This window comes from Hakea prostrata, chromosome 9 (assembly GCF_041222555.1).
Source record: "Hakea prostrata isolate BN-2017 chromosome 9, UWA_Hpros_2, whole genome shotgun sequence".
Taxonomy (NCBI): Eukaryota; Viridiplantae; Streptophyta; class Magnoliopsida; order Proteales; family Proteaceae; genus Hakea; species Hakea prostrata.
Window position 1 is genome coordinate 4,225,147 of NC_142608.1, and position 13,345 is coordinate 4,238,491.

General features: G+C 33.4%; 1 pseudogene across 1 annotated transcript in view; it reads left to right on the forward strand.

Moving 5' to 3' along the window:
* Positions 1 to 2,773: 2,773 nt before the first annotated feature.
* The window catches only part of LOC149004147 (uncharacterized), an 86,247-nt pseudogene continuing 75,675 nt past the window's right edge, over positions 2,774 to 13,345 (forward strand). The window contains exons 1-2 of the transcript XR_016175588.1: positions 2,774 to 3,310; positions 5,024 to 5,121. The product of XR_016175588.1 is annotated as an uncharacterized LOC149004147 (transcript). The remainder of the gene's footprint in view (positions 3,311 to 5,023; positions 5,122 to 13,345) is intronic.

Genomic DNA, 13,345 nt, shown 5'->3' on the forward strand with positions numbered 1-13,345 from the left:
GGCCCTGATCTTGACCCTAATTTTGACTTTAGTCTTAATGTTAATTTGACCCTGATCATGTACTAGATTTTTACCCTAATCTTCATATTAACATTGACATAATTATAAGTATGAATTTTGACCTTCAGTCCTTTTGATCATATTAAACTATGAGTGCACTTTTTATATTATTTTTAAGGTAATTTTATTTTTTGAACTAAGTCATTTTAGTTCTCAAAAAACATTGATTTTTTTTTTTTGGGACTAAAGCAAGATAATATATTATAAATAATAAAAACTATTATATAGAGAATTAATATCTAACAAATCTACACCCCAATTTTTCATCATGAATATTGACATCTTTCTTTTGCCTCCAATGTGATATGTCAAAAAAACTTAATAAGCACAAATAGTTGTGTTTGTAACTAAAATATATTTTGTTTTAACAAAAAAAAAAAGTATCAATACTAAATTATCGTTGATTTATTTGTTAACAAGGTTTTGAATATGATTTTTTTTTTGTTGACTAAGGATATCAATGGGAGAGGGTTTCAATTTCCATCACCAAAGCAATGGGAGACTTTTAGAGCTCAATATAGAATTATGGAGTGTGAATTCATTTATGTTTAAAGCAAAAATATCAATTTATTGACTATCTTATCATTTTGTAGGAGCTTGAATCATTTTATATTTCTATGAATTTTATTTTTAGTTAACTTGTGATATTTTTATGTGTTATTTTTTAATTTTTTTATGAATTTACATTTTATATTTTCGGTCCAATGATAGGACCAATCACGGCTAGGGACAAGACCAATGACAGGGCCAATCAAGGTCAGGGCCAATCATGACCAAGGCCAATCAAAGCTAATCAGGGCCAAGGACATGGCCAATCAGGGTCAGTTCCAATCAGGGCCAACCCATCCCGACCCGGCCCAATTAGGGCCAATCAGGGCGGGAATGGGCTTGGCTTGGCTTAGCCCTATAGGACTTATGGCTAGGGACAATAATCCTTGGCCCTGAACTGGGGTCAGGGCTGGAAATGGGCTCAGATTATAAGATATAAGGCTAGGCTTGGGATTACAAAAGCCCGGTTTAGCCCGACCTTGTTGCAGCCCTATCTAATAGTGTGCTAAGATTGTAAATCAGGAAAGGAGATTGACAAGGAAGAAGGCTAGTTCCAAGACCTGTATTTCAAGTTACAAGAATTTAAGAAAAAAAATATAATAAAATAAAATTATTTTTGAAACATAAAAATTAAGGTAAATATCACTTACCTTCATTTTGTTAACTTTCTCGGTTAAATTTAACTTTTATTATTAAATATTTTTCTAAAACCCCAAATTATCGTTGGCTAAAATTATTTTTTTATTTTAAACCCTAAATTGCGGTAATCACCCTAACAGTTAAAATACTAAATTACCCTCAATTAAATATTTATTAAAAACCAAAACTAAAATCCAAATTATCTTTAGTTATTAAAAGCCCAACATATCCCTTTTTTTTAAAAAAAAATATCGAACAATTAAAAAATCCAAAGTAGTAGTAAGTGTTTAATTTTATAAACATACCCTTTCTTTTTTAATTGCATTTTTAATTTTACTTGATAGTTGTACGTGTTTTTTAATTATTTGATAAAAATTACATGTTGGGCTTTAATAATTAAAGGTGATTTGGGTTTTAGTTTTGATTTTTAATAACTATTTTAATTGGGGTTAATTTAGTATTTTAACTGTTAGAGTGATTACAATTTAGGGTTTAAAATAAAAAAATGTTTTTAGCCAAGTTAGTTTGGAGTTTTAAAAAAATATTTAAAAGTTAAAAGTTAAATTTAACTGAGAAAGTTAACAGATGGGGGATGTTTGATATATTTGCTAGATAAGAGGGGAGGTAAGTGATTTATCCAACTAAGAGGGGGTGTAAGTGCTATTTGTTCAGTTTATTCTTTTTATTTTTATACATGACAAGTAAGAAGGAGAAAGATAAGGGAAGAATGACAATTTAAATTTTTTTTTTCAATAAGAAGAAATTTATCACTTTAAGTCTAGGGTTAATTTTTTAATGCAATTTAATATCAAATATAAATAAGTGATATAAAATTTTAAGGTAATTTGGAGTTTTTGAATAAACAAAGATGCTATGTCATCACTTAATTAATGGAATTCAATGGTAGAAGGATCGATAAAAACAAGTAAAGTCTACAATTGAATTAGTAATTTAAAAAATGATAAGAGATAAAATAGTCATTAAATTAGAGTAAATGGAACAATAATAATTATCTTTTATTCTTTTAATAATTAGGTCCTATAATTTTATTTTTTCTTTTGTTAAACAATCTTATAATTTTGTAACTACACATGGTCTTTGTCAAAATTCAAAATAATCAAAAAATTAAATTTAAGAATTTTATTAATAATTGACTCCTAAAATGTACAAAAAAAAGATTATTTTAAAATTTTAATTATCTATGCCAATAAGAATTAAGATACAAGAAAGATATTATGAAAATAATTTAAGAAAAAATCCATTCTTTTGTTTCAAAAAGAGAAAAAGTAGCACAATGAGAAATAAGATTTTCTTTTTGAAAAACTTATATTTGGTAATTAAAATGCAAAGTAAATTACTTTTTAAAAATAGTTAAAACAAACCGATCGTTATCATAAATGTCGGTTAAATCTCTTTTCTGGTCGTTGGGGATCGTTCCCTCTTCTTTTTAAAGTTTGTTTATTTATATATTCAAACCTCATTTAACCCGTGCAGATATTTGATCAAATGCCGCTTCATCTCCGCCGCTTCATCTCCCGCTCATACCCTGGTTTCTCCGGTCGTTTTGGGTACTCTCTCCGATCGTTACCATCTTCATCCCTCCACTGAAACCCTGGTTTCTCCGATGGTTTTGAGTTCCAACTCTCTCGCCGATCATTACCCATTTTTATTCCTCCTCTTAAACCCTGGTTTTTTCGATCGTTACCCATCTTCTCCACTAAAACCCTGTTTTCTCATCGTTTTGAGTATCTAACTCTTTCTATCGCGCCTTTCTTCGGCTTGGAATTCCTGTTCGTTTATTCATGAAGAGAAGAAGAGTGGGTGTTCGTCGGTCAAAGAAGGCCACAAGTGGAAGCAACCGATACTGGCAAAAGCAGGGGTTTTGGCCGGTGCCGACTTAGCCTCATTACCCATATTTGTTTCACCACTTAAACCATAATTTCTCTTAGTCTTTATTCTCTTGAAAGTCGCTGGCGGCTTTCCTCGAGAGCTTCTTTACTGATATTACTGAGAATACTACAAGGGGAAGAATTGCAAATCCACTGGGTCCATACTGGCAAAGGTTTGAACTCCCTTTCATAGGTTTTCATCTACTGTTTGTTAATTTTGCCTTCCTATAGTTCTTTTGCTTTTTCTGCTTGGTATATAGAAAATTTCTCAAACTTCAGATGTTAAATGGTTATGAGGGAGAGGGATCAATGATATGAGGAAGTTACTGAAAGTGTACTACTATTTAATTTATGGTTTGTAATGAGTTAATTTCTCAACAAGGAAACTGTGAGATGGAACCGTGATCCCTGGTAACGCCTGTAATAAATTTGAAAAAGGACATTGTCGTTTAGATGGAAAAAACTGAATAGTTACGTCTGAGGGTGCTTCATACTACAATTCTCTTATGTTTGTCTTCTTCCACTTAATAGTACTGCTTCACAAGTAACTAATCAAATTCAGTGATTCCGAAATAATATCCAGAATTCCTCTAGTAATCCATCCAACTATTTTAATCCATGAATGAAAGATTTTTTTAGCGCTAAGCAACCTGATCTTTGTTTGAAAAGGTCTTGAATTGGTAGAATACAATAATTTCTTTGACAAATAATGATGACAAATCATCTTACAGTCAAAAGATATTTGAGTGTTTGGTTTGAAAATTCAGTTGTCTACATGAGAAGTTGCTTGAACAAAATTTTTGTCAACATTGAATGGGACATGGTAAACAGCTCCCAATTGCTCACTTCATTCTCTGTTCTGTGTTCTAATATATTTACATAAAACCAATACATTATGATTCAAAATGCATTATTTTTATTACCAAGAGAATAAATGCATTATTTTATTGGTAAAATAGTGGAAAACATAAGGATATTGTATTAGAAACATGGTAAGGAAATCTATAGTTCTAAAAATACCTGGTCCAAATCAATTATTGTCTACTCAACAACAGAAACACAGTTGTAGATATCTCTTAAGTTTATAATGGGAGTGTCAATTTTATAATTGACCAGAAATTGAAAGGGGTTGTTGTTGGCTGAAGTAGAAAAGCATAACGGATCTGTATTTATTGATATGAGGTAAACCTGGAATGAGTGTTAGATCAGGAGCAGATATAATAAAGGAAGAAACAATGGATAAAGTGGGAAAGAACTGTTATGGAAAGATTTGGAAAACATATTCGCTTCTTCTAACTTCAAGCATTGCCAGCAACAGAAGGAGTAGTTTGAAAGGGAGATCTTAGGCAGCAATCAATATGAAATTTCAGAAGCAGGATCCCGATCCATTGCTCTCTAACATCCACAAATGATGGTTCGAAACCTGAATGAATTCTCAGAGAGTTTGTAACCTCAAGTTCAGGGACTGTTTCAGATGTAGAACTCATGATAGTGGAGATGGATGGGGACAGGAATCTAGTGATTGAATTGCTTAGGGTAGAGAGAGATTTTACAACCAGAATTTTAGCAAGAAAAGAAGTATTTAGGAATTTGATACTGAATCCTAAGGGAACCATTATACAACAAAGAAGAAAATAACAAACAGAGAGGCTAAGGTTCACTTGTCAACATGACACCCATTTACACAATAATGAATAGATCGATTCTGCACTGCACTGGAAAAGTTCTGGTTCTGTATTTGGCTTCTTCTAGACACTTCTTATAGTTTGTTTAGTAGGTTATTCTTCATGCATGATGTTGCTTCTATTGTTCCCGTAAGCATGAATGTACATTCTTCTCAATATTTTGTCTATTTGCTTTCTGATTTCTATGTTGGCTTGCTGAAGGATATGGATCTCAAGGAGTGGAAGGTGGAAGATCTTGAAAAAGCCATGAAAAGGAGCGATGACAAACAGTCGAAGCTTGAACAAGAGTGTGTGATCAGGTTTGTGTCTCAACAATTACTAGGCTGTCTTAGTGTCTTTTCTTTCAGTATTTCTGTCTTATACGCTATCTGAATCTTTTTATTTCATGGGTAAACCAATGGATCATGTATAAACCATTTCTATAGCATTATTTCTGATCTTTTGTTTTTGGAATCAAGTTTATTGGCTGATTTGTTCTCATCTGTACAGATGTTTTTCTTTGTCTATTGGTCCACTGCAGTTGTTTTTATTAAAAAAATGGTCCTTTGCTCCTTGAAAAGAAACCTTTTTTTGATGAACACCTATTTCCATGTGTGGCCAACTCTTATGTGGTTGGTCTAGGTAGACTGAACTATATGAAGTGGAAATTCATTTGATTTGACCCCTCAGTGACCTATTCCTACCAATTGCCAATTGTGCCAGCTCTTATGAAGTCGGCCTAGGTAGACTGAACTATTTGTGGTGTCAATTCATTGATTTGACTTCTCACTAACCTATTCCATCTGAAATTGGTATGTCATTAATGGTTAAACTGACCATTTTATGGCTAAAATTAATGACAACTTTGCACCAAAGTGACCAACAAAACCAAATTAGAAAGCGAGGCCAAAAGTTTAGAAGGTTACCAACAAAACCAAATTAGAAAGAAAGGCTAGAAATTTAGAAGCTTACTGTGTAAGTCAAACTGTTGGCTACAATTCTAATCAGACTATACTCAAGTAATGCTTGTATTTAGAGGAAGGACTGCTACAAGTCTCACTTGATTATGGTTTGATTGCTAGAGCTGACACTGTTCACCAACTTGGAAACTTATGTTCTGTAGACTAAAGTTCCAATCAGCAGCGCTTCAATGTGGGATTGAATGCAAGCCATGAACCTGTTCTGCATTTAAAAGTGATTAATGTTGGTCAGAATATCTGCTGTGGTGGTGTTTCGAACTCAAAAAGTAATGCATGTTGGTGAAGTAATTGGAAGAAGATTGGATGGGAGGTGGATCAATTGTAAATAGAATGGAGTTAGTTTTGTGAATAGAATGAAGGAAGAAGGACGGCTACCAAGTAAGGGAGCAGCTGCCAATCCACAACTCTTTCCATTAATGACACCAACATCTCAACTCTTCAACTACGAAAAGATTTGAACAACGAAGGAGACCAAGAAAATACAAAGTTTCGATGGATGCATTTTGCCTTTTAGCAAGGTTTCTTTGCCCTAAGGGTTTAGTAGTCACAACAAGGCCCATATCCATTTGTATTACTCAAATTTGACAAGAGAAATAGGATAGTGGAAATTGTTCTCTAGCATGGATGGCTAAATTAAAGATATTCAATGCAAATTCGTCGTTATATTGGACTAGGCTATAAATAATCATATTGTGTCGCACCAATTTCAACCCTTGATTTTAATCATAATTCTATTCATGTCCTTGTGTTGGTACCTATCCTATAAGGATGAAGGTCCGTCTCTACCCTGAGATTTACCCTCCTCGAGTTTGACACTTGATTTTAATTATAGTCTTATTCTTGCCCTGAGATTAAACTTATTGTATAAGGTTAAGGGGTGCGTCTCCACTTTTAAGATTCACCCTCCTTGATTTTGACACTTGATTTCAAACATTATTCTATGGGATAATTAGTAGATTAGCTACTTTTAGGTTTATTTTTACAGAATAGTCACCCAATGTTTATTTCAACAAAATCAGCTAAAGCCAACTTTGGGTTTACAAAACTAAACAAAACAATAACTTTTCCTCTTTGGACATTTTTACCCCTAAAACTAACCATACCTTCACATTAGACACTTATGATTCGCCCTCCTCGATTTTGACACTTGATTTCATTTATAAATTTATGTTTGTCCTTGTGATTATAATTTTTCTATAAGGTTTAAGGTGCATTTCCACCTTGAGATTTCCCCTCCATGATTTTGACTATTGATTTTAATTAATCATAATTCTACTCATGTCCTTGTGATTATATTTATCCTATAAGGATGAAGGTGCATCTCCACCTTTAGATTCACCTTCCTCAATTTTAACACTTGATTTCAATGATAATTCCATTCCTGTCATTGTGATAATACTTATTTTATAAGGTTGAGGGTGTGTCTCCACCTTGCAATTCGCCCTTCACAATTTTGACACATGATTTTAGTCATAAATCTATTCTTGTCCTTATGATTAAAATTTTTCTACAAGGTCAAGGGTGTGTCTCTGCCTTAAAATTGACCCTTCCTGAAATTTACTATAGTCATATTTTTGTCCCTGCCCTTGTGATTGTATTTGTCCGATACGATTGAGTGTGAGTCTGCACCTTGAGATTTGTCATCTTCGATTTTGACACTTGATTTCAATCATAATTTTAAATTTGTCCTTATTATTCTACTTATCCTATAAGATTGAGGATGCGTCTCCACCTTGCAACACATCCTCATTAATTTTGACACATGATTTCAATTATTAATTCTATTAGTGTCCTTGTTGTGATTGTACTTATTCTATAAGATTAATGGTGCATCTCCAACTTGAGATTTGCCCTCCTTGATTTCGACCCTTAATTTCAGTCATAAATCTAGGCATGTCCTTGTGAATATAATTTTCCTATAAGGTTGATGGTGTGTCTCGACCTTGAGGTTTGACCTCCTTGATTTTGGCATTTGATTGTAATCATAAATCAATTCATGTCCTTATGATTGTACTTATCCTAAATGGTCGATGGTTTGTCTCACCATTGAGATTTGCCCTCAATTTTGATACTTTATTATGATCATAAAACTATTTCTATTCTTGTGATTGGCTATTTCTGTTCTTGTGATTGTACTTATTCTATAAGGTTGAGGTGCTTCTCCACCTTGAGGTTCACCCTCCTTGACTTTGACACATGATTTTAGTCATAAATTATACTCTTTCGACAAGGTCCACCTTAAGTTTCACCACTCTTAACTTGGGACACTTGATTTTAATCATAATTCTGTTCTTGTCATTGTGATTGTATCTATTTTATAAATTAATATTCAGCCTCCTTAATGTTGATAATTGATTTCAATCATAAAACTATGCTGGTTCTTCTGATTATAATTTTCCGTAGATCTCCACCTTCATATTCGCCCTCCTCGTATTTGACACTTGATTTCAGTCATAATTCTATCACTATCCTTGTGATTGTACTTATCCCATAACGTTGATGGTGAGGCTCTAACTTGAAATTCACGCTCCAGCCACTCCTGGATTTCGACACTTGCTTTCAGTCATAAATCTAGCATGTCCTTGTGATTATAATTTTCCAATAAGGTCAAGGGTGCGTCTCCTCCTTGAGATTCGACCTCTTTGATTATGACATTTGATATTAATTATTAATCTATTTATGTCTTTGTGATTGTACATCGTTGATGGTGTGTCTCCTCCTTGAGATTCGACCTCTTTGATTATGACATTTGATATTAATTATTAATCTATTCATGTCTTTGTGAATGTACATGGTTGACAGTGTGTCTCCACCTTGAGATTCCCCCCCGATTTTGATACTTGATTTTAATCATGAAGCTATTTCTATTATTGTGATTGTACTTATTCTATAAGGTTAATGGTGCATCTCCACCTTGAGGTTCACCCTTGTTGATTTTGGCACATGATTTGAGTCATAAATATATTCTTGTCCTTATGATTATACTTTCCTACAAGGTCCACCTTGAGTTTCACCTTTGATTTTGACACTTAATTTCAAATCATTATTCTATTCTCATCCTTCTGATTGTACTTATCCTATAAATCGATATTAGGCCTGCTCAAAGTTGACACTTAATTTCTCTTATTAAACTACACTGTTCCTTATGATTATTACTCTTATAAGGTTGATGGTACATCTCCACCTTGAGATTCGCCATGCCAATTTTGACACATGATTTCAATGATAATTCTATCGCTGTCCTTTTGATTCTACTTATCCTATAGGTTGGTGGTGCGTCTCCAACTTGAGTTTCCCCTCCCTTGATTTTGGCTCTTTATTTCAGCGATAAATGTGGGAATGTGCTTGTGATTATAACTTTCATAGAGGTTTTGGTTATTTGATACACTTTGATTTTTATCATATGGCTATTCCTATTCTTGTGATTATAGTTATTCTTAAGGTTAAGGGTGCTTCTCCACCTTGAGGTTCACCCTTGTTGATTTTGGCACATGATTTTAGTCATAAATATATTCTTGTCCTTATGTTTATAGTTTCTTACAAGGTCAACCTTGAGTTTCACCTTTGATTTTAGCACTTAATTTGAAATCATTATTCTATTCTCATCCTTCTAATTGTACTTATCCTATAAATCGATATTCGGGCTGCTCAAAGTTGACACTTAATTTCTCTTATTAAACTACACTGTTCCTTATGATTATTGCTCTTATAAGGTTGATGATTCATCTCCACCTCGAGATTCGCCATGCCAATTTCGACACATGATTTCAATGATAATTCTATCGCTGTCTTATACATTCTACTTATCCTATAGTGTTCGTGGTGCGTCTCCAACTTGAGATTCCCCTCCCTCGATTTTGGCTCTTTATTTTAGCCATAAATGTGGGAATGTGCTTGTGATTATAACTTTCTTAGAGGTTATGGCTATTTGATATACTTGATTTATGGATATTTCTATTCTTGTGATTATAGTTATTCTTAAGGTTAAGGGAGCTTCTCCACCTTGAGGTTCACCCTTGTTGATTTTGGCACATGATTTTAGTCATAAATGTATTCTTGTCCTTATGATTATACTTTCCTATAGGGTCCACCTTGAGTTTCACCTTTGATTTCGACAATTAATTTAAAATCATTATTCTATTCTCATCCTTCTGAATGTACTTATCCTATAAATTGATATTCGTCCTGCTCAAAGTTGACACTTAATTTCTCTTATTAAACTACACTGTTCCTTATCATTATTACTCTATGAGGTTGGTGGTTCATCTCCACGTTGAGATTCGCTATGCCAATTTCGACACATGATTTCATTGATAATTCTATCGCTCTCCTTTTGATTCTACTTATCCTATAGGGTTGGTGGTGCGTCTCTAACTTGAGATTCCCCTTCATTGATTTCGGCTCTTTATTTTATCCATACATGTTGGAATTTTCTTGTGATTATAACTTTCATAGAGGTTATGGCTATTTGATATACTTGATTTTTATCATATGGCTATTTGTATTCTTGTGATTATAGTTATTCTCAAGGTTAAGGGTGCTTCTCCACCTTGAGGTTCACCTTATTGATTTGGCACATGATTTTAGTCATAAATATATTCTTGTCCTTGTGATTATGCTTTCCTACATGGTCCACCTTAAGTTTCACCTTTGATTTTGACACTTAATTTCGAATCATTATTCTATTCTCATCCTTCTGATTGTACTTATCCTATAAATCGATATTCGTCGTGATCAAAGATGACACTTAATTTCTCTTATTAAACTACACTCCTCCTTATGATTGTTACTCTTATGTGGTTGATGGTACATCTCCACCTTTAGATTCGCCATGCTAAATTCGACATATGATTTCAATGATTATTCTATCGTTGTCCTTTTGATTATACTTATCCTATTGGGTTGGTGGTGCGTCTCCAACTTGAGATTCCCCTCCCTCGATTTCGACTCTTTATTTCAGCCATAAATGTGAGAATGTGCTTGTGATTATAACTTTCTTAGAGGTTATGGCTATTTGATATACTTGATTTTTATCATATGGCTATTTCTATTCTTTTGATTATAGTTATTCTACGGTTAAGGGTGGTTCTCCACCTTGAGGTTCACCCTTGTTGATTTTGAAACATGATTTTAGTCATAAATATATTCTTGTCCTTATGATTATACTTCCGACACGGTCGACCTTGAGTTTTACCTTTGATTTTCACACTTAATTTCGAATCATTATTCTATTTTCATCCTTCTAATTGTACTTATTCTATAAATCGATATTCGGCCTTCTAAAAGTTGACGCTTAATTTCTCTTATTAAGCTACACTGTTCCTTATGATTATTACCCTTATGTGGTTGATGGTACAACTCCACCTTGAGATTCGCCATGCCAATTTCGTCACATGATTTCAATGATTATTCTATCGTTGTCCTTCTGATTGTACTTATCCTATAGGGTTGGTGGTGCGTCTCCAACTTGAGATTCCCCTCCCTCGATTTTGACTCTTTATTTCAGCCATAAATGTGGGAATGTGCTTGTGATTATAACTTTCTTAGAGGTTATGGCTATTTGATATACTTGATTTTTATCATATTGCTATTTCTATTCTTGTGATTATAGTTATTCTAAGGTTAAGGGTGCTTCTCAACCTTGAGGTTCACCCTTGTTGATTTTGGCCATGATTTTAGTCATAAATGTATTCTTTTCCTTAGAATTGTACTTTCCTGCAGCGTCCACCTGGAGTTTAACCTTTGATTTTCACACTTAATTTAGAATCATTATTCTATTCTCATCCTTCTGATTGTACTTATCCTATAAATCGATATTTGGGCTGATCAAAGTTGACACTTAATTTCTCTTATTAAACTACACTGTTCCTTATGATTTTTTTTCTTATTTTGTTGATGGTACATCTCCACCTTGAGATTCGCCATGCCAATTTTGTCATATGATTTCAATGATTATTCTTGTGCTGTCCTTTTGATTCTACTTATCCTATAGGGTTGGTGGTGTGTTCCAAACTTGAGATTCCCCCCCTCGATTTCGACTCTTTATTTCAGCCATAAATGTGGGAATGCATTTGTGATTATAATTTTCTTAGAGGTTATGGCTATTTGATATACTTGATTTTTATCATATGGCTATTTTTATTCTTGTGATTATAGTTATTCTAAGGTTAAGGATGGTTCTCCACCTTGAGGTTCACCCTTGTTGATTTTGGCACATGATTTTAGTCTTAAATATATTCTTGTCCTTATGTTTATACTTTCCTACACGGTCCACCTTGAGTTTTAACTGTGATTTTGACACTTAATTTCAAATCCTTATTCTATTATCATGCTTCTGATTGTACTTATCCTATAAATCGATATTCGTCGTGATCAAAGTTGACACTTAATTTCTCTTATTGAACTACACTGTTTCTTAAGATTATTACTCTTATGTGATCGATGGTATATCTCCACCTTGAGATTCGCCATGCCAAATTTGACACGTGATTTCAATGATTATTCTATTGCTGTCCTTTTGATTATACTTATCTTATTGGGTTGGTGGTGCGTCTCCAACTTGAGATTCCCCTCCCTTATTTTTGACTCTTTGTTTCAGCCATAAATTTGGGAATGTGCTTGTGATTATAACTTTCTTAGAGGTTATGGCTATTTGATATACTTGATTTTTATCATATGGCTATTTCTATTGTTGTGATTTTAGTTATTCTTAAGGTTAAGGGTGCTTTTCCACCTTGAGGTTCACGCTTGTTGATTTTGGCACATGATTTTAGTCATAAATGTATTCTTGTCCTTATGATGATACTTTCCTACACGGTCCACCTTGAGTTTTACCCGTTATTTTGGCACCTAATTTTGCATCATTATTCTATTCTCATGCTTCTAATTGTACATATCCTATAAATCGATATTCGGATTTCTAAAAGTTGACACTTAATTTCTCTTATTAAACTACACTATTCCTTACGATTATTACTCTTATGTGTTCGATGGTACGTCTCCACCTTAAGATTCGCCTTGCCAAATTCGACACATGGTTCCAATGATTATTTTATCGCTGTCCTTTTGATTCTCCTTATCCTATCGGGTTGGTGGTGCGTGTCCAACTTGAGATTCCCCTCCCTCGATTTCGACTCTTTATTTCAGCCATAAATGTGTGAATGTTCTTGTGATTCAAACTTTCTTAGAGGTTATGACTATTTGATATACTTGATTTTTATCATATGGCTATTTCTATTCTTGTGATTATAGTTATTCTTAAGGTTAAGGGTGCTTTTTCACCTTGAGGTTCACCTTTATTGATTTGGCACATGATTTTGGCCATAAATATATTCTTGTCCTTGTGATTATGCTTTCCTACACGGTCCACGTTAAGTTTTACCTGTGATTTTGACACTTAATTTCGAATCATTATTCTATTCTCATCCTTTTGATTGTACTTATCCTATAAATCGATATTCGTCATGATCAAATATGACACTTAATTTCTCTTATTAAACTACACTCCTCCTTATGATTGTTACTCTTATGTGGTTGATGATACATCTTCACCTTGAGATTCGCC